The sequence below is a fragment of the Ursus maritimus genome, unplaced genomic scaffold (assembly GCF_017311325.1).
Source record: "Ursus maritimus isolate PB19 unplaced genomic scaffold, ASM1731132v1 scaffold_9, whole genome shotgun sequence".
NCBI lineage: Eukaryota > Metazoa > Chordata > Mammalia > Carnivora > Ursidae > Ursus > Ursus maritimus.
In genome coordinates this window covers 12,871,694-12,894,391 of record NW_024427107.1, presented here as the reverse complement: position 1 = coordinate 12,894,391, position 22,698 = coordinate 12,871,694, and the positions used below count along the sequence as shown (strand labels likewise).

At 44.1% G+C, this 22,698-nt stretch overlaps 1 long non-coding RNA gene across 2 annotated transcripts in view; it reads right to left on the bottom strand.

The window, feature by feature from the left end:
• The window catches only part of LOC103677465, a 111,004-nt gene that overhangs the window by 23,175 nt on the left and 65,131 nt on the right, over positions 1-22,698 (bottom strand). The window contains exons 5-9 of one of the 2 annotated variants that reach the window (XR_572410.2): positions 16,332-16,497; positions 14,143-14,392; positions 10,825-10,987; positions 6,867-7,046; positions 4,303-4,463 (exon numbers count right to left, since the gene is read on the bottom strand). This is a non-coding gene — a long non-coding RNA (uncharacterized LOC103677465). The remainder of the gene's footprint in view (positions 1-4,302; positions 4,464-6,866; positions 7,047-10,824; positions 10,988-14,142; positions 14,393-16,331; positions 16,498-22,698) is intronic. The other variant, XR_572411.2, reaches the window with a different exon arrangement.

The following is a 22,698-nucleotide window of genomic DNA, read 5'->3' as shown; positions in this document are numbered from 1 at the left end:
ATCCAGTGGAAAAAAGACAGTCTCTTCAATCAATGGTGCTGGAAAATTGGACAGCTACATGCAAAAGAATGCAACTTGACCACTCTCTTACACCATACACAAAGATAAACTCCAAATGGATGAAAGACCTCGATGTGAGACAGGAATCCATCAAAACCATAGAGGAGAACATAGGCAGCAACCTCTTTGACATCGGCCACAGCAACTTTTTCATGACACATCTCCAAAGGCAAGAGAAACAAAAGAAAAAATGAACTTGTGGGACTTCATCAAGATAAAAAGCTTCTGCACAGCCAAGGAAACAGTCAAAAACTAAGAGGCAGCCCACGGAATGGGAGAATATATTTGCAAATGATACTACAGATAAAAGACTGGTATCCAAGATCTACAAAGAACTTCTCAAACTCAATACGTGAGAAACAAATAAACAAATCATAAAATGGACAGAAGATATGAATAGACACTTTTCCAATGATGACATACAAATGACTAACAGACACATGAAAAAATGTTCAAAATCATTAGCCATCAGGGAAATTCAAATCAAAACCACACTAAGATACCACCTTATGCCAGTTAGAATGGCAAAAATTGACAAGGCAGGAAGGAACAAATGTTGGAGAGGATGTGGAGAAAGGGGATCCCTCTTAAATTGTTGGTGGGAAGCGAGTTGGTACAGCCACTCTGGAAAACAGTGTGGAGGTCCCTTAAAAAGTTAAAAATTGAGCTACCTTATGATCCAGCCATTGCACTACTGGGTGTTTACCCCAAAGAGACAGACGTAGTGAAGAGAAGGGCCATATGCACCCCAATGTTCATAGTAGCATTGTCCACAATAGCTAAATCATGGAAGAAACCGAGATGCCCTTCAACAGATGACTGGATTAAGAAGCTGTGGTCCATATGTACAATGGAGTATTACTCAGCTATCAAAAAGAACGATTTCTCAACATTTGCTGCAACATGGACGGCACTGGAGAAGATAATGCTAAGTGAAATAAGTCAAGCAGAGAAAGACAATTATCATATGGTTTCTCTCATCTATGGAACATAAGAACTAGGAAGATCGGTAGGGGAAGAAAGGGATAAAGAAAGGGGGGGTAATCAGAAGGGGGAATGAAGCATGAGAGACCATGGACTCTGGGAAACAAACTGAGGGCTTCAGGGAGGGGGGTGAGGGAATGGGATAGGGTGGTGATGGGTAGTAAGGAGGGCTCGTATTGCATGGTGCACTGGGTGTTACATGCAACAAATTAATCATCGAACTTTACAACAAAAACCAGGGATGTACTGTATGGTGACTAACATAATACAATAAAAAAAACATTAAAAAAAAAGACTTGAGTGGAAGAAGTCGCTGCAGATGTGGTGGAAAAAGCAAGGCAACTAGAATGAGAAGTGGAGCCCGAAGATGTGACTGAATCACTGCGATATCATGATCAAACTCTAACAGATGAGGAGTGGCTTCTCATGGATGAGCAAAGAAAATGGCTTCTTAAGATGGAATCTATTCCTGGTGAAGATGCTGTGAAGATTGTTGAAATGACAACAAAGGATTTAAAATATTACATGAACTTAGTTGATAAAGTAGTGGCAGGGTTTGAGAGGATTGATCCCAATTTCAAAAGAATTTCTACTCTTGGTAAAATGCTATCAAATAGCATCACGTGCTATGGAGAAACTGTTCTTTTATGAAAAATCAACCGGTACAGCAAGCTTCATTGTCTTATTTTAAGAAATTGCCCCAGCCACCTTAACCTTCACCACCCTGAACCATCAGTGGCCTTCAACATCAAAGCAAAACACTCCACCAGCAAAAAGATTTACAACTGGCTGAAAACTCAGATGATGTTTATCATTTTTTAGCAATAAAATATTTTAAAATTAAGGTATATACATTTTTTAGGCACAATACTATGCAAATGTAATAGTTGCACATGTAGTAGACTGCAGTAAAGCATATAATTTGTTTGAATCTTCTGGATTTAAACATAACTTTTATATGCATTGGGAAACCAAAATATTTATTTGACTCACTTCATTATGACATTTGCTTTATTGTAGTGGTCTAGAACTGAACCCTCAATATCTCCAAGGCATGCCTATGTATATCATACAGCAGTGTTTACTATAGCCGTCACATTGTACATTACATCCCCAGTACTCATTTATCTTATACCTGGAAGTTTATACCTTTTGACCATCTTCCCCCAATAACTCTCCTAATTGGGATTTAATTTATACATGATGAAAGATCCAGACCTTATGTGTACTGTCCAGTAAGCCTTAACAAATGTGCATCAAAGCACAGAGCATTACTATTGCCCCAGAGAACCTCTCTGCTCCTCCTCACACAATTCCTGCTCCCCAGAAGTAACCAGTGATCTGATTTCCATCACCATAACATAGTTTGCCTCACTTAGAATTTTATATAAGTAGAATTACACATGCAGGTTTGGGGAGTCGGGAGGTCTAGCTTCTTCCACTCAGCATAATGTTTCTGAGCTGCATTTACGTTATCAAGTTTCTTCCCTTTGTACTTCTGAGCAGTATTCACTGTATAGATATGCCACAGTTTGCTAATCCTTTCCACCGAAGGACATGCAGGATGTTTCCAGTTTGGGACTATTATATTCGTAGCTGCTATAAATATTCTTGCACATGTTGTTTCCCTTTCTCTCGGATAAATACTTAGATCACAGGGTAGACGTATGTTTAACATTTAAGACACTGTCAAACAGGATGTACCATTCTAAGCTCCCTCTGGCAAGGTATGAAAGTTCAAATTTCCCCACATTACATCTCGTTTTCTCCATTCTAGTGGGTGTGCAGCAGTCTCACTGTTTTTTAATTTGCATTTTCCAAAGGATATTGTGTGCTTTATCATGAGCTTACCGCCATTTCATTATCATCTTTTGTGAAGTGTTTAAGTCTTTTGTCCATTTTTTATTCGGCTGTCTTTTGTATTATTGAGTTGCAGGAGTTCTTTATAACTAGAGTCAAGTCATTTGTCATATATATGTGTTGTGAATTATTTTTCCCAGTATGTGAATTGCCTATCAATTTCCTTGATGGTGCTTTTTAATGCACTGGAGTTTTTAATTTTGATAGCCTAATTTAATAATGTTTATGCTTTTATAGTTTGTGGGTTTTATGTCTTCTCTAAGAAATATGCACCCACCTCAAGGTTGTGTAGATATCTCTACGTTTTATTCAGGTAGGTTTATCATTTTTGCTTTTTCAGTGAGGTCTGTGATCCATCTTCAGTTGATTTTTGTGGATGGTGTGAGATAAGTCAAGCTTCTTGATTTTTCCATATGGATATCCAGTTGTCCCAGCATAATTAATTGAACAGACTTTCCCTTTCCCCATTAAATTGCTTTGATGCCCTTTTAAAAAATCATTTGAATGCATATGTGTGGATTTAGCATTACTTAGATGTGTTTATGCAAAAAAGAGCTCCTTCTTATAGGGGGTCAGAGTGCGGAGTATGAAAGGAGCAAGGGCACAGAGAAACCTACTCTACTACGTATGCAAAGGCTGCCCTCTAGCCAAGGATACCAACAGTGAAAGACCTCAGAGGTGTTCAGCCCAGGGAGGCGATTGAGACCAACTAGAGAACATTCTCCTGGAGGCCTTATTCTCACACCAGTTTTTCAAGCTCTCTGATGATGCAAGAAGGAGAAAATCAAGAAGAAAAAAAGTCAAAAGAGCTGTTGGCATTTGTGGAGTATGAGCTCTAGTTTTTTGTTTTCCTCCCCCACTGAAAGAATTGTCCAAGGTGCTTTGTGGAGTTCTGCCGCATGGGGCCTTTTGATCCAAAACACAGTCATTTACTCCCATTTCTAGAAAATTGCTAGGAAACCTCATCAGTGCTAGGGCACTGAGCAGATATATTTAGAGTTTTATTGCTGCCCTAACTTGGAATTAAGGAGTAAGTAGCCTGACCAATTTTCATTTTCCAATTTCCCCTTCATAAATTCTAAAGTGATTTTTATCATAGGGAAGAGGACATTTTAAGAATATAGAATTCTTAAAAATCCATGGCAGATATGTGTCTTTGAAATTTTATTAAAAAGTCTTTCTTCCAATTGTCATTGTGAAAGACAATGTAGGGAGTTTGTAAGTATATACTGAATGATGTGACATGTTTAGGGAGAAAAAAACTCAAAAACAAACAGACATCCCCTTTAAATTGTATTGACTTTTGAGAAATCTGCCTAAAGTCTTATTCTACAATAACAGAATATTCCTAGTGGCATGAAGTAAATGAATGGAACTATGGAACAGTTGAACACTCACCATTGGATGGCCAATTAGACTTCATCCCAAAACAGGAGAGGAGGCATGGATTCCTGGTGTGCCCTTCAATCTTCGACAAAGCTTCTCTCTTTGACCAAACGAGTCAGATTCCTCTGAGCTCTTTTCCAACTAGGCCCTGATCTCGAGCACATCTTCAAAAGCTCAATTTTTGCAAGAAACATGCCAAGTCAGTTTAGTCAGATCCCCCACCCTCGATATCTGACTCAATTCGTCATTCCCCATGACCCCCCAGGTGATGTCTGGTCACCCTGCCCTGTCTTCAGCAAGAATTCTCTCAAGTTGGTTTAGCCAGGATCTTCCCTGACCCCCAATGTTTCCTATTAGTAATTTTCCACCCACTGACCCTCCCCCCCACACACACACGTGCTGCTCCTTGGCTATAAATTCCCACTTTCCCTCGAAGTTGGAGTTGAGACTGATCTCTCACCCCTGCTGCAAAACCCCATTGGTTTACCCCCTAAACCTTCCACAGTAGTCCCAAATAAAGCCTGCTTTGTCAGGTGAACAAGCATCATGGACAACTTTTCTCTTTAACATCTCTCTAAAGAGATATTGTAGTACTAAGTGGTAGTGGCTGTCTCTTTAGCAGGGTAAGGAGGAAGGCTCTGTAACTAAGCAAGGGGGGTGTGTACTTGTCTGTACGTATGTATTGTTTTGTCAAACAATGCAGAAAATCCCTGAGTGGCAAAACAGTCCTTGTAGAGACTTGAAAACGACCAAGACAATGTAGAGGTTCTATGTCAGTCCTCTAGGACAGAGACCCTAGTGGCCTTTGTGAATATACAACACCCAACACACAACCCACTGTGGATATTTTGCCCTCCCATACTTCATTGGAGGTTTGATCCTGTTTCTTTCTTTTTTTTTTTTTTAAGATTTTATTTATTTATTCGACAGAGACAGAGACAGCCAGCGAGAGAGGGAACACAAGCAGGGGGAGTGGGAGAGGAAGAAGCAGGCTCATAGCGGAGGAGCCTGATGTGGGGCTCGATCCCAGAACGCCGGGATCACGCCCTGAGCCGAAGGCAGACGCTTAACCGCTGTGCCACCCAGGCGCCCCTGATCCTGTTTCTGACAACATCCGTGTGGTCCTGCTCAGCCCCCAGCTCCTGGAGCCGGTGACCCTCCCTGACCCTCCCTGACCTGTGCACACCCCTGTGTGTCACGCAGCTCCTTGTGTATTATCATTTACCCCCATTGCCCTAATGAGCACTTTTGATGGATGTGACATAACGAGCATCAGGAGGACTGGACAGCACACGCTTTCTCTGTTTTTCACATTCTTTTTCTTCCCTCCATAATTGAATTTCCCAGGAAAGGATGAATCACAACTACCAAAATTTCCTGAGCATCTACTCTGTGCCATGCGCTGTGCTAAGAAATTTTCAGGTAGTATCTCCTTGAATTATCACGACCACCATGTGAGAGAGGTTTTATGACTATTATCTTCTAGGTAAAGAAAGACAGGCTCAGGGGAATTGAGCCACTTGCCCATGGCCATAGAGCTAATTAATCCAGAATTTGAGTAAAAAGCTGTTGAGCTTCGATGTCTGTTCCTAACCATGATGCATTCTGGATGCAATGGCAAAAGTCCTCTGTGTTATTTGGGGTTTATTTGTTTGGTTTTGTTTTTTGCCAGATCACACTACATGTTAAAAACAAAATGACACCCCACCAAAAAATTACATAGTGCCCTGATAAGCGGGTACAATTTTTAAGGCCACTGTGATGACATGGTTGTTTCTGATTTTTGAACTGGAATGTTGGACAGAGAAAAGACACTACCTCCATTGAATTGTGTGGTTGAATAGAACCACTTTCATTTTAGCTTCATTTGGAAGAGACAAAAATCAATTTCTGCCTACCTAGAAAATCAAATGGCATGCTCTACTGGGAGGGAAAAAAAAAAAAGATCTCAGGTTTCACGTTAGTATTGTGAATAGTGCAGAATGCCAAAGGGGAAGAAAGACCAGACTACAGAAAAGAAGCGACAAAAGCAGGGCCAACGCTGAGCCTCTTGTAATTGCTGCTTTGGGCTTTCTTTTTTTGCTTTCTTTTCTTTGTGAAGAAGAAAAAAAAATCGTATCTGATTTATAGATTTTTTTCTGGCTTCCTAGATATTCACTCTTAAAAACCTAGAGATGTAGTTTAAAATGGCTTGTGAAGCACCTTGAACGTTCTCGTTATTTTTCCACATCTAATCTCCACCTAAACACCCTGGCACAATCTTTATGCAAATGTCACCAGGACACCAGCTTGAGGACCCTGCCAGGTGGCAAAAGGCCATCCCTGCCTTCGATATCCTTGAGATGACCTGACACCTAGGACAAGCATGGTATTGAGGGATAGATGATAGCAAACACAGGGCCCCCACTCCTTTACCAACCCGAACCAAGGCCTGCGCCCCCTTCCCCAGGGCTCACATGGAGCCCTGAGCCCTTGTGAGTCCTGGTCGCCATCTTGAGGCTCCCCCACGGTGGCTCAAACAGGCTCTCCCCTTTGCTTTTGGTCTTATTATTGGAGGATTTTATTTTCACATGTACCTTGCCAGCTGCCGAAAACAAAACACAGCAGCACTTCGGATTTCCTTCACACCCTCTGACCCTAGAGAAATCCCTTGCTCGCAGCCACCATCTGGGAGGACCATTTCTTTCATCTGACTTGTAAACATTTTCAGAGAGCCTCGGAAGGCAGCCATTTGGCACAGCATCGCGACTTCTTTGCTGAAAACAGTGAGATTTCAAATTTTAATTGCAGCCTCTTGATTAGGCATCCAAAGTCCATATTTGAGCATTAGAAATGGCATTTCTAAAATGCAAATCTTTAAAAAATTTCAAGTGTTCTTTAGGGGTGTTTCGAGTACTGAATTTGTTATTGCCTGTTTGAAAATTGACTTGCACTATGTGTAGAGAAAATACTTAGGTGGTTAGTCCTCATTAGTCTTAGTTTCAATGCTCACCGTTTTCAGATATCTATAGATAATCTTACCCCCACAGCAGTCAATAGAAGAAGAAACAGAAGAGGAATGCCAGTGGGGTTTGGGGAGCGGGGTGGGGGTTCAGTAGGATATCCTCCTCCCATGGCCCTCCTACCAAGCAGAGGGAAGGAGCAGAATTTGGGGTGGACATCTCAAATGGCTGCCCTCCTCTTAAGACTCTTGAACTCATTCCAACACCCATGATAAACTAGGATCCTAAAATCTCGGATCTGAAAGTCAGCAAAGAAAGGGCCTTGCCTTCAAATGGATCACCTTTCAAGTGGGAAAAATATAAGAATTGGAAGCTGCTCTTTTCAAGAAATATTTCTGAACCACTTAGATGCCAGGCCCTGTGAGGGGACCTGAGGTCCAGTAGGGGGCCATCAAAGGGCCACCTCAAGCTCTAGTACCTATCACTGGACTCATCACCACCTTTTCGATGCTCCCATGGAAGGCCTGACAGTGTCCTGAGGCTCTCCCTCTCTCCCTGCTCCCAGCCCCCTGCCCATGTGCAATCATTTCCCAGAAAAGCACAGCCCCCATTAAAAGCCCGAATTTCTCACTTTATGACTGCAAGAGTACCAGAAAAAAGCAGCAACCACAGAGTAAGCCTGAAGTCAGCTCCAATGAAAGCTCTGCCTCGTTCTAGTTGCAGGATCCTGAGTTTCTTGACTCCACTAAAGTCTCAGTTTTCTCATCAGCAAAAATGGGGAAAATATCCACTTTGTAGAATAATCATGAAGATTAACAAGGTTATATAGTAAAAAATATAGCACAAAGGCCAGAGCCAGTAAATGTTCAATGAATACTAGTTTCATCAATCTGGCTCCTTTCCATTTTCTGATTTACTACAATCTCCTCTGAACATCCCCCCTGACTTGAGAACCTACCTTTCTAAATCACCAAAGCTGCTACACTCATATTTTAGGCCAGCTCTTGTCTTCACCTCTGAGTTGATTTCCTGTTACCTACATGTATGCACAAGAGTTTGTGTTCCTCTAATTGCTGGTAGCCAGTCATTAGTGAGGACTTTTTTAATTGCAAGGGACAGAAATCTGATTTGCACCAACATAGTCTGGAAATGTCTTGGCTCCCACAACCAAGAAGTTAGTTCTGGCTTATCCAGGACTCCTGTGTCATCCAGCTCTTTCTCTGGCTCTCTTTCTCGATTTTGCTTTCCTTTATGGGTCAGCCTCATTCTCTCCTGCTGTAGGTGGCTTGTCAAGCTTGGCAGGCAAGATGGTTTTCAGCAGCCGCAGATTCTCCTCCTCCCAGCGTCCTGACCTCCATAAAAAGAGGACCCATCACACTCAGTGCCTACATATCAACACCAGGGACCAGCCCCCCCCCTGCCCCGGCTGTCTGAGTCATGTCTTTGTAGCTCTGAGCAGTGAGGGAGAGAAGCAGAACATTATGGTTGGGACTTCTGGTGGAACCACAGGGGAAGAAAGGGCAGATTTTAAAGGGCAGAGGTCACCGAGACAAGCACAGCACATGCCCACAGTTGCCAGGGATCCTTGGCAACACTAAAGTGTTGCTTCCCTAGAGGAAGCCCTGCTGAACTAACGGTGTGTAATGGGAGACACAGCAGGCTCCCAGGGCCACCCCCCTCCTTTGATCAAAATCAGATCAAGACCAGGCTTCCCACATATCCCATAGAAACTGTAGACATAAAATAGGACAAAGGTAGGTCTCCCTTGGAATCTGGCCTCCCAGACCAAGCTTAGAGAAAAGTGGGAAGGAACAGCAGAGCCGCCAAGGGCCACTGCAAAGCCTTGTCAACTACATGAAATAGTAAGGACCGTGGCCTTATTTCCTTTGTCAAGCTTAGTGCTTCGTCTTGCTGGACCAGAAATGAAGCACCCCTGGGCCTAAAGAAGAGTGAAGGTGGAGCACAGGAACCTGAGCCATGTCTTTCAAGGGTTCCCGCCGCACTGACAAAGCACTTCCGGCCTCGCCGGACGTTACGTTCATCTACCCACAGGAGTCTCAGATGCGGTCAGTGCTGTGGTGGGACGTTTACCAGAGAAGCGTCTCTGGGGAGAACAAGGGGACAAGAGGGTTGTTTAGCCTTTATTAGGTGCCTTTTATCTGGGATCACAGGAATGGTTCTGAAACATTTAATTAGGTCTCACAACATGTCTGTAAGAAAGGTATTATTATTCACCTTCTTTAAATGAGAAAACTGAAACAAAAGTTGAAAGTGACTTTCCCAAGGTTGCTCACAAGTGGGATTTTTAGCAGCGTGACAGTCACAGATTCTGAACATGGTCTCACATTCCCACCTCTTCCCCTCACCCACAGCCTAGCTGCTTCCTTAATAGCCAGAGGATGAAATCCACATGGTTTAAGCTGATAAGGCTTGGTCAGTGTCATAGAATGCTGAACTCCTAAAGAGGAGAAGGTTTAAATATAAAATATATTTTTAACTCAATCTCAAGGTCAGAACACATTGTAGAGGTCATTCAATCCACTTCCCATTCTAGTCCTGGAGTAGGATATTCTCTTTGAATATATCAAGTCACAGGGAGCTGTCTCCAGAAAGAACTGGTTCCAACAACAGACAACTACAGTTGTTGGAACATCCCACTTTCCATTAAATTAAAATTAGTTTTCTCATAGCACTACTCACTACAACTACTTTTGCCCATTGGAATTCATTCACAATTTTCTTCCTCCTCCCTTCCTTCCTTCCTTCCTTCCTTCCTTCCTTCCTTCCTTCCTTCCTTCCTTCCCTTATTTGTTAAGTACCTACTCAGTGCTACATATTGGCTTGGGCAACTGAGAAACAGCACTGAATGAGAAAGAAAGGCCTTTGCCTCATGGAGGTTATATTGTAGTGGGTAAAGACAGAAAAATAGAGAAGAAAACAAATGAACACAAACTTCAACTACTGTTAGTGTCATGGAGGAAATTAAACAGGATAACGAGATAGTGGGTGCTGACAAGGACAGGCTGCTTTCTATAAGAGGATGTAAAGGCTCCACTGAGCACCCGAAAAGGTGACATTTGAGCCACAACTTGAATGTCCCTGGACTCGCACAGCAGATTTCCAGTCCTCCTTCCACAGCTTCCTCCCTTACTTGAAAGCAGACATCATGACACATGCATCCACGCAGGTGCAGGCACGCTAACACAAATGTCTCCTCACCTCTTGGTTGAACATCTATATTCTTTAGTCGTTTCAAACATGTATACCTATTTGTCAGTGCTTCTCTGAAAATACAGTGTTCAAAACTGGGTAGAGCACTCTCCATTCAGTCTGACCAACTCCCGGAGCTAGCTCCCTTACTCTAGACACCACACTTCTGTTAACTGGACTGCTGTGCTCCTAGACATTGGATGCCAAAGTTGTGATAGACTTTAAAAACCTGTATTTCATTAACTTTCCCTTTATTAAGCTCTTAGTCAACTATAAAAAATACGCCTGTCACACTTGCTATTGCTAAACTTCATCATTTGTATCCTATAATTTTGTAATTATGGGTGGGAAGGAGTAGGTAACACAAGGACCTGGGTCTCACCTTGTTTCTCTTGAAGCCGTCTTGCCATCTGTTAATATTTTCTTTTTTTTGTACAGCAGAGATTGTTGTTTAGAATTTTAACTGTGCTTCTGCATACCACTCACAGATTTGATAAGCTTGCCGCCAACATCCAGGTTCAAGTCATATCGAAGCATTTCCCAGGCTGAGACAGGAAAGGAGTATGGGCATTCAAGCAGTTAGCATTCCATCTAACAATATTATGAGCCAGTCAAACACCTGCCGCAACCCAAATACACCATATACATTCATTCATAACCCAACAAACAAAGAAAGGAGGTTAGCGTGACATGACAGTCTTAGTAAATCCTGTCGTTCCCTGCTCCTGACTTTGAGCACCCAAAACTCCCTTTTTGAAACTATGATCTAAAAATGTGTTCTAGGGGCGCCTGGGTGGCGCAGTCGTTAAGCGTCTGCCTTCAGCTCAGGGCGTGATCCTGGCGTTATGGGATCGAGCCCCACATCAGGCTCCTCTGCTGGGAGCCTGCTTCTTCCTCTCCCACTCCCCCTGCTTGTGTTCCCTCTCTCGCTGTCTCTCTCTCTCTCTGTCAAATAAATAAATAAAATCTTTTAAAAAAATAAAAAAATAAAAAAATAAAAATGTGTTCTAAGTCTTGCCTCATGTATATATAGGCTCACCAGTTTAGGGTGATTTCTCTCTTTCAAACATTTCAACGTTACTATTTGGTCCCTGAATTACGTTCCAGGAAGTACCAGAGGTTTCTGACCATGCTGCTACAATTGAATATATCAGTTTTATGTACAGTATGTACATATATATAATATGTATGTGTATATACATATACATATACATAAATTTTTATATAAAGTTTTTCCTAAAATATAATCCATTTGGGCCAAAGACTTAAAAACTTATAAACCATAATAGGCTCGCTTTTACAATCATTAACCTAATGTTGGGTCCCTTCTCTGGTAGTCAGTACTACCATTTCCAATAATACTTTCTTTCCTGAAAAAAAAATTTAAGTAGGAAACGAGAATTGAGCACGTCTCCATTTTTTGCTTTTCATGTATTATTGTGTTTTTTTGTTGTTGTTGTTCATACCTTTTATTTGAGGATATAAAGTTTCCAGAAGTTAAAGCAGAAAGTGGTAGAAGGGGAGTCCATATAAGAAATAAATGATTTTACACCTATCTCTAATATATTTTGAAAATTGAATTTCTAAATTTGTATGTGCCTAATCTAACGAGTATGCTCAGAAGTGTCTTTATGGCTCGGATGACATTCTCAATTGCACACAAGTTTTTAAAATTATTAAGTGTCGCCTTTGCTGATCTGAACCATTTCCATAGTAGCAATACTTTTGTTGCTTCTCCTGACCTCCTAGAAATGCACCAAAACAAATGAAAAGATCTGTTGGCTGCTCTGTTTTCATTGAAAGGGGCTTCAGGCTGAGGTCTGGATATTTCAAGATTAGATCTTTCCCGTAAGCCAGTTTCGTGGTTTGCCTTGGGGACACATGATTCACTTCCTCTCTCAGACTGGAAGGTCCAACATGGACATACAATGCCCCTTGTGTTTCTATCTTTTAATCTTCACTGGGAAACTCCCCATCTTGTAAAAGGGACATTCTCAAAAGAAGGAGGTCCTATTTCAGTCACCCTTCTTCCAGGGTCTCTGCTGTCCTGATGATCAATCTGGTCAGCTCAAATATGGGTTGAAGCTATCCCGAATTAGATATGTCCCCAAAATAAGACCTGAAGGGTGCTTTTAACTCAAGACTTTATAAAGACTCCACAATCATGTTGGTGTTAAGAACCAAGTTCAGAGCATGCCATGAAGTACATCGAGTGCACACTTGACAATGCAAACATATATTGTCTACATGCATGTGTATGCAGACAGAGCAAACCACAAATAAGGTTACATGAAACTGCTGGCTGGTGATGGTTGGCCAGCCGTGGTCCTGAGGGCACCTAGGGTTCCGTGATGCTTCTCCTTTGCTGTCCTTCTTCTTCTTCATTTGATTCTGCACCAGCACTGATATTTTATCTGCTGAGGTTGTGAACCTTCAGGGACAGTCTTTCTGACATATTCCACCACATCATGTGATTGCCTCAAGCCATAAACAAATGGGGACACTATGGGGAGTATGCACCCTCTCTAACAGGAAGGCCTTCACAGAATGCCTTTCAGGGTATGGTGGACAGAGTTCAGACACGTCTCATGTTTCCAGGGAAAGTCTCCCTCATTCTTCAGAGTCCTTTATCAGAAGTTTTTTCCTGACTGCCACTATCATTTAGGTTCCCCTTCCCCCTCTTCTATGGCAGCTAGAATGTAATTTAATTCTTATTAAATGGGGGTTAATCTTGGAACATCAGGTTCATAGATTTCCATGGGGATATTTATTTACTTACCTTACATAGAGTGATGCTATTTCCTCTTTTTAAAAAAAAAATGTATTTCACATACAGAATTTAGCTAATAAAAATCAACTATCATGCATATTTTTTTCAATATAACAGCATATTGCAAGAAAACAAGGATTTAAGAACAGATGTGGATGCCGATGATGGCCTTCATGCATAAACAACCAAGCAGAGCATTGCTGAAACTCATCATGAGATGCAAAAGAAGCGTTTTTGAATTGTACAATATTAGCAATAGGGCTGAGAAACTTGTTGAGGGAAAAGCACCTTATACTTAAATCAGAAGCCCTTCCACGACCCAGGACAGGAATTTAAGCTACTCATTCAACCATTCTGTGCCTCAGTTTCCCCCATTTTAAAGTAGGTTTTGTGTTGTTTTTTTTTTTAAGATTTTATTTATTTATTTGACAGACAGACAGCGAGAGAGGGAACACAAGCAGGGGTAGTGAGAGGAAGAAGCAGGCTCCAAGCAGAGGAGCCCGATGCGGGGCTTGATCCCAGAACGCCGGGATCACGCCCTGAGCCGAAGGCAGACGCTTAACGACTGAGCCACCCAGGCGCCCTAAAGTAGGTATTTACAATACCTACTTGACAGGTTTCTTATGAAGAGGCACTCTAGCCAGCTACGTTACGTGCCACGTAAGGGAAAGGTAACATCACCTGCCAATATCCAGCTGTGGGCACTTGCATACCTTGCCAGAAGGGACAGGTCAGTAACCGAGAAGGCTGGAGACAGGTGAGATGGCAGGAGAATGGAAGGACAGGGAGCATAGCCTGGCCCCCACAGGACTAGCCTGGACCCCAGTCAGCAAGCTGAGGGCCCCTCTTCATCTGGTCCAAACATGCCTGTAGCTACAGGTTTAAACCTAGTTCTGAGATGTCAATGATACAGCAGAACTTTGTACTCACCAGATTTCAAGAGCCACCTTTCCTTATTTCAGAAAACCGACTGCATGCCAACCCTAATGTTTTCACATCAGTGGGTGGATTTATTTTAAATCTCTTTTATTCAAAATTGAGATTATGGTTTCTGGTTTGTCCTGGTGACTGTGATGGGTCTTTCCCTTGTTTCTTTCTGTTTGAGGATTTCAGACTAGTTCAAATCTCGAGATCATGAGCACACACAAAGTGAAGCTGAGAACTGATATTACCTGAAGAGCTGAAGAGAGAAAAAATTAACTCATCCAGTTTAGGTAATTCAAACCAAAAAAAAATGTTACTAATTTGGGTCCTTTGGTAAACTAGTTCAGCTCTTCAGCTTAATTTGCTCAGGTCAATAATCGCATTGCCCTCCTTGTAATAAAAGCATGTCCATTCAAAAACATCTAAGAGAAGTGAAAGATGGACTCACTTCTATGGACGTATCGCTAGATGAGAATGAGCAGAAAGGAACCATCCCTCTGGGCATTAAAGAAGGTATCAGTCTCCCCCTTTCCAACAATAATTACAGTTTTATTCTCGAAAGTTAAAGTTGAGAAACCAAGTGTAAGAGCCCTGCTTCCCTTGGCTTCAACAGCTCCCCTGAAAGCCAGACCCTCCATAAAGGACTGGCCAGAAAGAGGAAAGGAAACATATCTCTGAGCAGGATAAACTTCATACACTTGCCTCCATATAGTTTGTGATGGCAAGAGACAGGCAAGATTCTTCCCTCCCTGATTTCCTGGTGATGGTTCTCAATCAGCCAGTGAGACTCCAGTGAGGGCTATTTGCTTATGGCAGACTGCGTCCCAGCTGTCGTGTGAGTTACAAACAGTTTCACGAGGAGTTAGGATCCAGAGTCAGACTAGTCACATGAGAAACCACACCGTATGAGAGAGTCTTGAGGAAATTGGCAAGACCTAACCTAGCGAAAAGGAGTAAGGGAAGATGGCCCCCTGCAATCAGGGGTCTTCCAGAAGCTCAGCTGAGAACAGAGACAGACTTTCTACAACCATCACATGAGGGACTGGGCTCTCTCTGCGGCTAGCAGGACTGGACAACCACCCATCCCATACTGTGGAGGGAAGCAAGCACCAAACATATCAAGTGTATCCAAAATTATCCAGTGGGGCGTGGAAGGAGATGAACCAAGCCTCATCCAGTCCTGATATTCTGCACAAAGGTAACTAATTAAAATAAGTAAATAAATGAAGGATTCTTGGTAACTGGGGCTTCACGAAAGAGCTTTGCGGAATTGGATTGTGGTCTCCTCATCTAATACCTTTTTTATGTACGGTCAACCATTGAACAACATGGTTTGAACTGCGTGGGTCCACTTATATGCAGATTTTTTTCTCAGTAAATACATTATAGTACTTTCTCTTCCTTAAGTATTTCTTTTCTTTATGTATTTTCTTAATAACTTTCTTTTTCTAACTGACTTTATTGTAATACAGCCTATAAGACCTACACAAAATATGTGTTAATTGACTGTTTACGAGTAATGTTTCCAGCCAGCAGCTCTTAGTAGTTAAGTTTTTGGACAGTTGAGAGTTATATGCAGATCTTTGACTCCACAAGAGAGGTGGCGGGGGGGATGCCCATAACCCCCATGTTGCTCAAGGATCAACTATATCTTCAAGAGAAAGAGAGAGAGAGGGACAGAGAAAGCTGTTGGCCTATAGGTCTATGTGTATAAATATGTGTATGTGTGCCAAAATACTGGCTAGTTGACCAGTATTCAACATATAGGTAAATATAGAAATATGTATACATATATGTCATTTTCTTAATGCTGTGATTTCCCTTAAGTGAGTTTATATATAACTGAGGTTAGAAGGTAAGGCTCCCCTTGTCTGAGTGTTCATCTGTGCTCCTTTGGACGAGAGAAAGAAGGAAAAGAAGGAAAGGGGGTTGCTGATAATACGGATCATGTACCATGGTTCAGGCATTTTACAGTATTGTACTTTATATACATGATGAAACAACTTTTGTTTCTTTTTAAAGATTATTTATTTATTTATTTATTTGAGAGCGAGACAGAGAGAGCACAAGCAGGGGGAGGGGCAGAGGGAGAAGCAGACCCCCACTGAGCAGGGAGCCCCACACTTAAGGCAGACCCTTAACCGACTGAGCCACCCAGATGCCCCAAGACAACTGTTATTATTCCTCATTTTTACCTTTGGGAGAACGGGAGCAGAGATGAGCTCAAATTGGTGAAAGAATGAAATAAGTAAAGGCTGAGCTGGGTTTTAAACCCCGTTTCTTCTGATTGCAAACACCAGTTCCCTTGGTGACAAGGAGAGTCGCCTGAGTCACCGGACGTCCCACCGCTCTCATGACTCACTGCAAACACATTTTGACACAACAGGAAGACTTTTCAAGATATTTTAATTCAAAGAAAAAAATTAAGGTGCGTATTCCTAAATCTGCTCTGGGTTCTTAGGTTAGTTACAAACATTGCCTTTGCCTGTACCAGGGAGGGATTTGATTTGACCAGCCAAACATATCACTTCTTAAAAGGACCGAGGAAATACTTGGCTCCACGTCCAAATCACTTAGCAGCAGCTTTTTATGGTCCTCATGATTCTCAAACAAGAGGGCTCTCATTTACAACAAGACCAGGTGTATGGGTAAAATTGGGGATTTGAGGGTAATTATCCAGAAGAAATGATCGGAAGCATCTGCAGAGAAATAAAGCTCACTGGGGAGCAGCAAAGATTCCGGTTTGTTGTAGCAACAAAGAACCTTTGCCCAAGGATAGAATTATCATTTCATTGGGCTAAAGGAAGAGGACCTCAAAGAGTTTTACCCACTTTGTCCAACTGGGCTTACTCTTCTCTTCTTGGTCCCTGTAAACGTGCCCCTTTAAACTGATTTAATGTTGACAGCTTGTGGACCATGTCTTCTGTAAGAACTCTGCAGAGGGCCAGTTCAGATTTCGGAACATTGACTCAGCATCCACAGTAGGAAAACACAGAAAATGGGAAAGGCAAAAAGGATCCCACCCTTCGGATCAAACAGGAGGGGATTCAGGGCCATTTTCAAGGCTGAGGGTATGCCCAGGTGTCTGCACAGCTCAACTGAGGAGCAGGCAAAGGAATGGCAGGTCAATGGAGATGATGGAGAACAAAGAAAATGCTAAACATTTCTCCCCGTAGATCAACAAAATCAATATGGAAGGAGACATCTGTCGCTGATGGGAAGAGCCGCCTGCCTGCCTCCCATCACCTTCTGCCTTCTAAGCTTCCTTCATCGTGCTGTGAGGCCATGCCTCCTTCCACCGGATCACAGCTGGAAACGTGCCTGCAGCCTCAGCACCCTTCATACATCTGCATCCCTTCTCTCCTGCACAGGCCCCGGTGCTCAGTCCCCGTCGGCTTCCAGCCTTCAGCTTTCAGGCGCCCCCCTCCCGCTGCTAGCGGCGCCCACACACATGCTGGGTGTTCTGGGGTGGGTACCATGGCAAACGCCTTCACCTGGCTCCTGCACTTAACCAAACCACCTTTAAGCTGGAAGAAGGTGTCATCAACTGATAATATGCTAAATGACAACTCATTTTCATTCTGCAGAAGGGAATTGCTTAATATTTCATTCTTATCACCTGCTCATTTTCGGGCAGCCCTCACAGGGCAGGAAGGGCTCCCCGGGGAATGGCTTGAAAGGTTAGAGCCTCTGACGAGCTTGGATGCTGCGGCTGCGCCTCCCGGTTCCGGGCTCTCTCCTCGTTGGTGTCTCAATGCTGCCCCCTGCTGGACGCCGGCGTTCCGGCGGCGCCCGGGAACTGAGACCCACGCTCGTAGAGGAGAGACCGCGTTGGGGCCTGTGTCCTTGTACAAAAGCCGCACAACCGAAATTCACTGCCTCTGAGGGCATCCGGACCCCACTGGATAGATGCTCGGCTGCTCGGCTGCTCTGTCCGCAGCGTGGCCGCTTCCTGCCTTTCCTCCCGGAAAAAGCTGGGCGAGTGGAACCAAGATGTGTACGAAGGGGAGAGGTTTCCTACCAGGAAAGAGCGAGACAACACCTGGTAGTAGAGAGGCCACGCCTGGGGCACATACAGGCATCTCCAGGTTCAGGGTCTGGGGTTCCACTACCCTCTGCCCCCCAGCTGGGACTCCTGTGGAGCGCTCCGTTCTAGCCTGCGGCCCTCCTGCCTTCTCAGGCGGCGTTTGTGGCACTGTCTCCACACGGCACCCCACTTCTCTCCCATCCCCTTCCCCCCCACATCCCATCAGAACTGCTTCTGACTGGTCCCCACACCTGCAGCTCTCCCTGCCCGCCTCCTTCCAGCACTCAGCGCCAAAGAAATCCACACCAAATCAGTCCTCTAGCATACAGTCCCTCATACAGTGCCTGGCAGCGGGGTGAGCACTCAAGAAATTGTAGCTAGAAATTGAGTGAAATGTCATCTGCCACTCCCCGCCTTAAGTGAACACTCTTAGGGGGCTCCCCATCCCTTGGATAAAATTAGTGGGCCTCTGCTTACCTCTCAACTTCCTTTTCAAGCATCTTCTCAAACCGTAGAAACCAGCAGGGTTAACTGCCTGGGGTTCTCCCATGCCTACCCCGTGACTGATCTCTGGCATGGGTAATGCCAGTCCCCTGACCTAACAGACCCTCTCCTGCCTCCTGCTTCTGAATCTGTTAAGATTCAAGCCTTCCTGGAGGCCTCATCTCCTTCGAGAGTTGAATTGTCTGCTTAGGTGTCTGGCTGCTCTTGGAGTCTGAGCTTCTTGAATTCCAGGACTGTCGGATTGACCTTTCTATCCCCTAGAGCTAACACAGTTCCTGGTTAGCATCGCTGGAACTCGCCACACGTTCACTGCATGTTCTCTTTGTATGATGACAACGGCAAACCTAGCTGCCTTTGAAAAGGAAAGTTATTTTTGGAGGAGGAGAAAATCATCCTGGAGACTTGGGAACTTGGCAGAGGACAGATCTGGCAGGAGTAGGGCACTTGAGGCCCAGGAGAGCTATATGAGGACACTAGGTACATAGGGACAGATGACACTGTGGGAGCTTAATAGAGGGGATTAGACAGGGGAACATCGTATGTGCCAAGTCCTTCTCATAGTCCTTCTACACCTCATGACGACCATGAAGGATTATTGACCTTCATTTTCTCAACGGGAAATTGAGGCTCAGACAGTTTGGGTTCCACACCTGAGGTCACACAATAGCTAAGCGAGAGCCCTAAGATTCCAAATCAAGCTCCATCATGACCAAGCCCATATTTTCCCATTACGTTCACGTTTGCTCTTCTCAGAGAAGAAAGGCAAAAATACTGCGGGCAGACAGGTACAGACCTCCCACTTCTGAATAAAGCAGTCTAGCCCTTCTTAAAGCTCACACTCCTTTCCATCTCAAAGGAGAGTGCTGGATTTCTCCATCTCCGAAACGTGTCCCATGGAATACTCAGGGTCCCCTAGCATTCAGACCACTTTACAGCTCTCAGCTATGGACAAGCCGTCAGTAGAATGAGGACCTGCCATTGAAGAGTTTCATTTCCCATCGTCCATAGAAGACATCCATGTTCATACTCTCCATTTTCCTTGGAGACCTGGGACACTGCCTATTTATTTATTTATTTATTTATGAGCCCATGAGCCAGGGGCGGGGCGGGGCAGAGGGATAAGCAGACCCCTCCGCTGAGTGCGGGCCCCCAGCACAGGGCTCAATCCCTGGACCCTGAGCCGAAGTCAGATGCTCAACCAGCTGAGCCACCCAGGTGCCCCATGACGCTGCCTCATTTATCACACTTTGTCCTGAAGTGTCACACTTCATTAGCCATCAGTAGGATTAAACAGTGGCAACTAAGGAGATCTGATCGACCATTACAATCTCCAGAAAAGAAATCTGACCTCAAAATCCCTGCACTTTGGTCCAGAAAAACCCAGACCTGTGTCTCAACTTAGCTCACAAAATCCTGGTGTTGCAGTGAGCCTGTGAACAAGGTATTTAGAGCTAGGATTTGGAATGTGCCGTTTCAGCGGGGAAGTCACATCTCAAGTCTCCCTTGACAAGAAGATCCACCAAATTCCACATGCACCCTATATGGCCCTCCAGCAAAGCTGTACTTGATGATAGTTGGACACAGTCTAGGAGCAGAGGTCCTCAAACTTTGGTGTATATCACAATCCCTTGAAGGGTTATTACAATACAGATTTGTGGGTCCCATGATCCCCAGTTTCGGATTCAGTAGGTAGGCCTGGAGAAACCCAAGAATTTTGATTTTTAACTGATTGCCAAGCAATGCAGCTGCTGTTGGTCTGGGGTTCATACTTTGAGAACCACCAGAGAGGTCACAGCCAGAGAGTCAGCTAGCAGAGCCCAGGGGAGTAAGAGCCCAGTATGGAGCTCTCTCTGACTGTCCTGAAGGGCTTCATCTTGTAATTGATGATAGTCAACACAACATCTCCTTCTCTACTGGACTTACTTTTCTTTTGCAGAATGCATTGTTAACACACCATCCTTCAGCTTCTGCTTGCTGATTTTGCACTTGCAGAAACTTCCAGAGGCTTCTAGATGGGTGAGGACCCATTTGGTGTAAGTGACAGAAAGCCTGGCTTTGATTGACTTAAGAAAAATAAAAATACATGTATTGGTTCCAAAAGTGAGAAGTCCAGACCTGGCTTGATCAGGGCTCAAATAATGTCACTCAAACCATGTTTTCCTTCTTAATCTCTCCTTTCTCTTGCCCTCACTTCTCTCTCCCTTGCTCCTTCACATATTCTCTATTATCAAAAATCCTCTTCATGTGGGTCAAAAGATGCTGAAGCTATGGCCCTGGAAAATTCTAATGTTAGAATTTTTCCCAGGATTCCCAGCATAAATATCATTGTTTTGGATTGCTTCTCATTGACACAAATTGAATCAAGTGCTCGCCCCAAGCCAATTATTATTTCATGGACAGGAAAAAGCAATTCACATTAGGCTTAAATCACATGCTCCACTCTTGATCCCAAGACAAATCACAGGGCTTTGGGAGGGGATAAGGGCTTGGACAACGTATCTATTTGCTGTGTACCTGGATCTGCATACATTCACTATGCTAATGACAGGTAACTCTATTATATACCCAGCCACCTGCTGGACATCTCCACCTAAACATCTCATAAACACCTCAAATGCACACTGTCTAACACTACGGTCAACTGAACTCATTACCTCTACCTTTCTTTCTCCCCCTCCAGGCCCTCCCAAACCCAACCACCTCAACCAAAAACACAAAGCTTCTATATACCTTACCCTTCTCGTTAACACCATGAAGCACCTGGTCACCCAATTTAGAATTCTAAAGCCATCATTGTCTCCTCTCTCCCCTGTATTCCGTAGCCAACCAAGAGACCCTATTATGTCCAGCTCTTGTGTATCATAGACGTGCCCTTGAACCATCCCCATGACCGGTGCCTTAATCCCAACCTTCATCACTAAGACTCCCCATTGCAATGATCTCTTAAAACTGGCCTCACAAATTCCAATCTTGCCCCTTCCCAATCCATCCAACATATTTTGGCAGAGTAACTTCCTCTGGCAGACACATAGCTACCATTACGTCATCCCTCAACCTAAAGCCCTTCAGAACGTTGTTTCATTCACAGGATGACATCAAGTCTTCTTAGTGTGGTACGAAAGCTCCTCCATGACCAGGCCCCCGGCTGACAACCTGGGTCCTGCTGCTCCCACCTTACCCTCTCCAGCCAGTTATAAAGAACTACTTGCAACTTCAGGAAACGTTTTCTTCTATACAGTCATGCCTTTGTATATGCCTTGCCATCTCCCTGTACTTCTGTGCCCTTCTGTCCACTTGGCCTTCTCCACTTCAAGCCCCACTCAGCACTCAAGTGTCTTCTGAGATGTCCCTGGCCCTGGCCCCTCTATCCTCCTGTACAAGCTGATGGTTCCTTCCTTCGTGCCACCTCCATATCTTCTCACATCTATCTCTAATGGCCATGTATTCAACTCCACTGAAATGACTTGCTTTCCTGTCTACCTTCCCTCCGGGCTTAGGGCTCCTGCGAGCAATATCTCTTGGTGTCCCCAGAACCAAGCACAGCATCTGGGCCTTGGTTCACACTCCAGACATTCATAAGCACTCTAACCTCTGGGCTGGTAGAACTTCCCCCACGGTGCAATAGAAGTACACTAGTTCTTGCTAGACTCCAACGTGGGCTGAATTCCTCCAATTCAGAGTGTCACTGCTTTTCCTTAAAAGACAGATGTCACTCGAGCCTTTGCAGAAAGGAAGGCCTGTTCTGCTTGAGGCCCACCCCACAAAAGCTTCATCTCACGCCTGGCTGAATACAGTGGCAGGATCATGCCTCACCCCTGGTAGGTGAAACCAAATGCCCTGCGTCACCTTGTGCTAATGACACTCTGTGTGCCTTCTAAGCCACCGCTCCGGTATCATTTTACTTGTGGGAGTCAGGCATCATGTTCCAGCGGGGACGCTGGAGCCCCTTGCCACGCCACACAGCAGCTAACCCAGCCCCACAGCATGACCGCAGGGCATCTGAGGCTTCCTGCTGGTTGAGCACCTCTAGC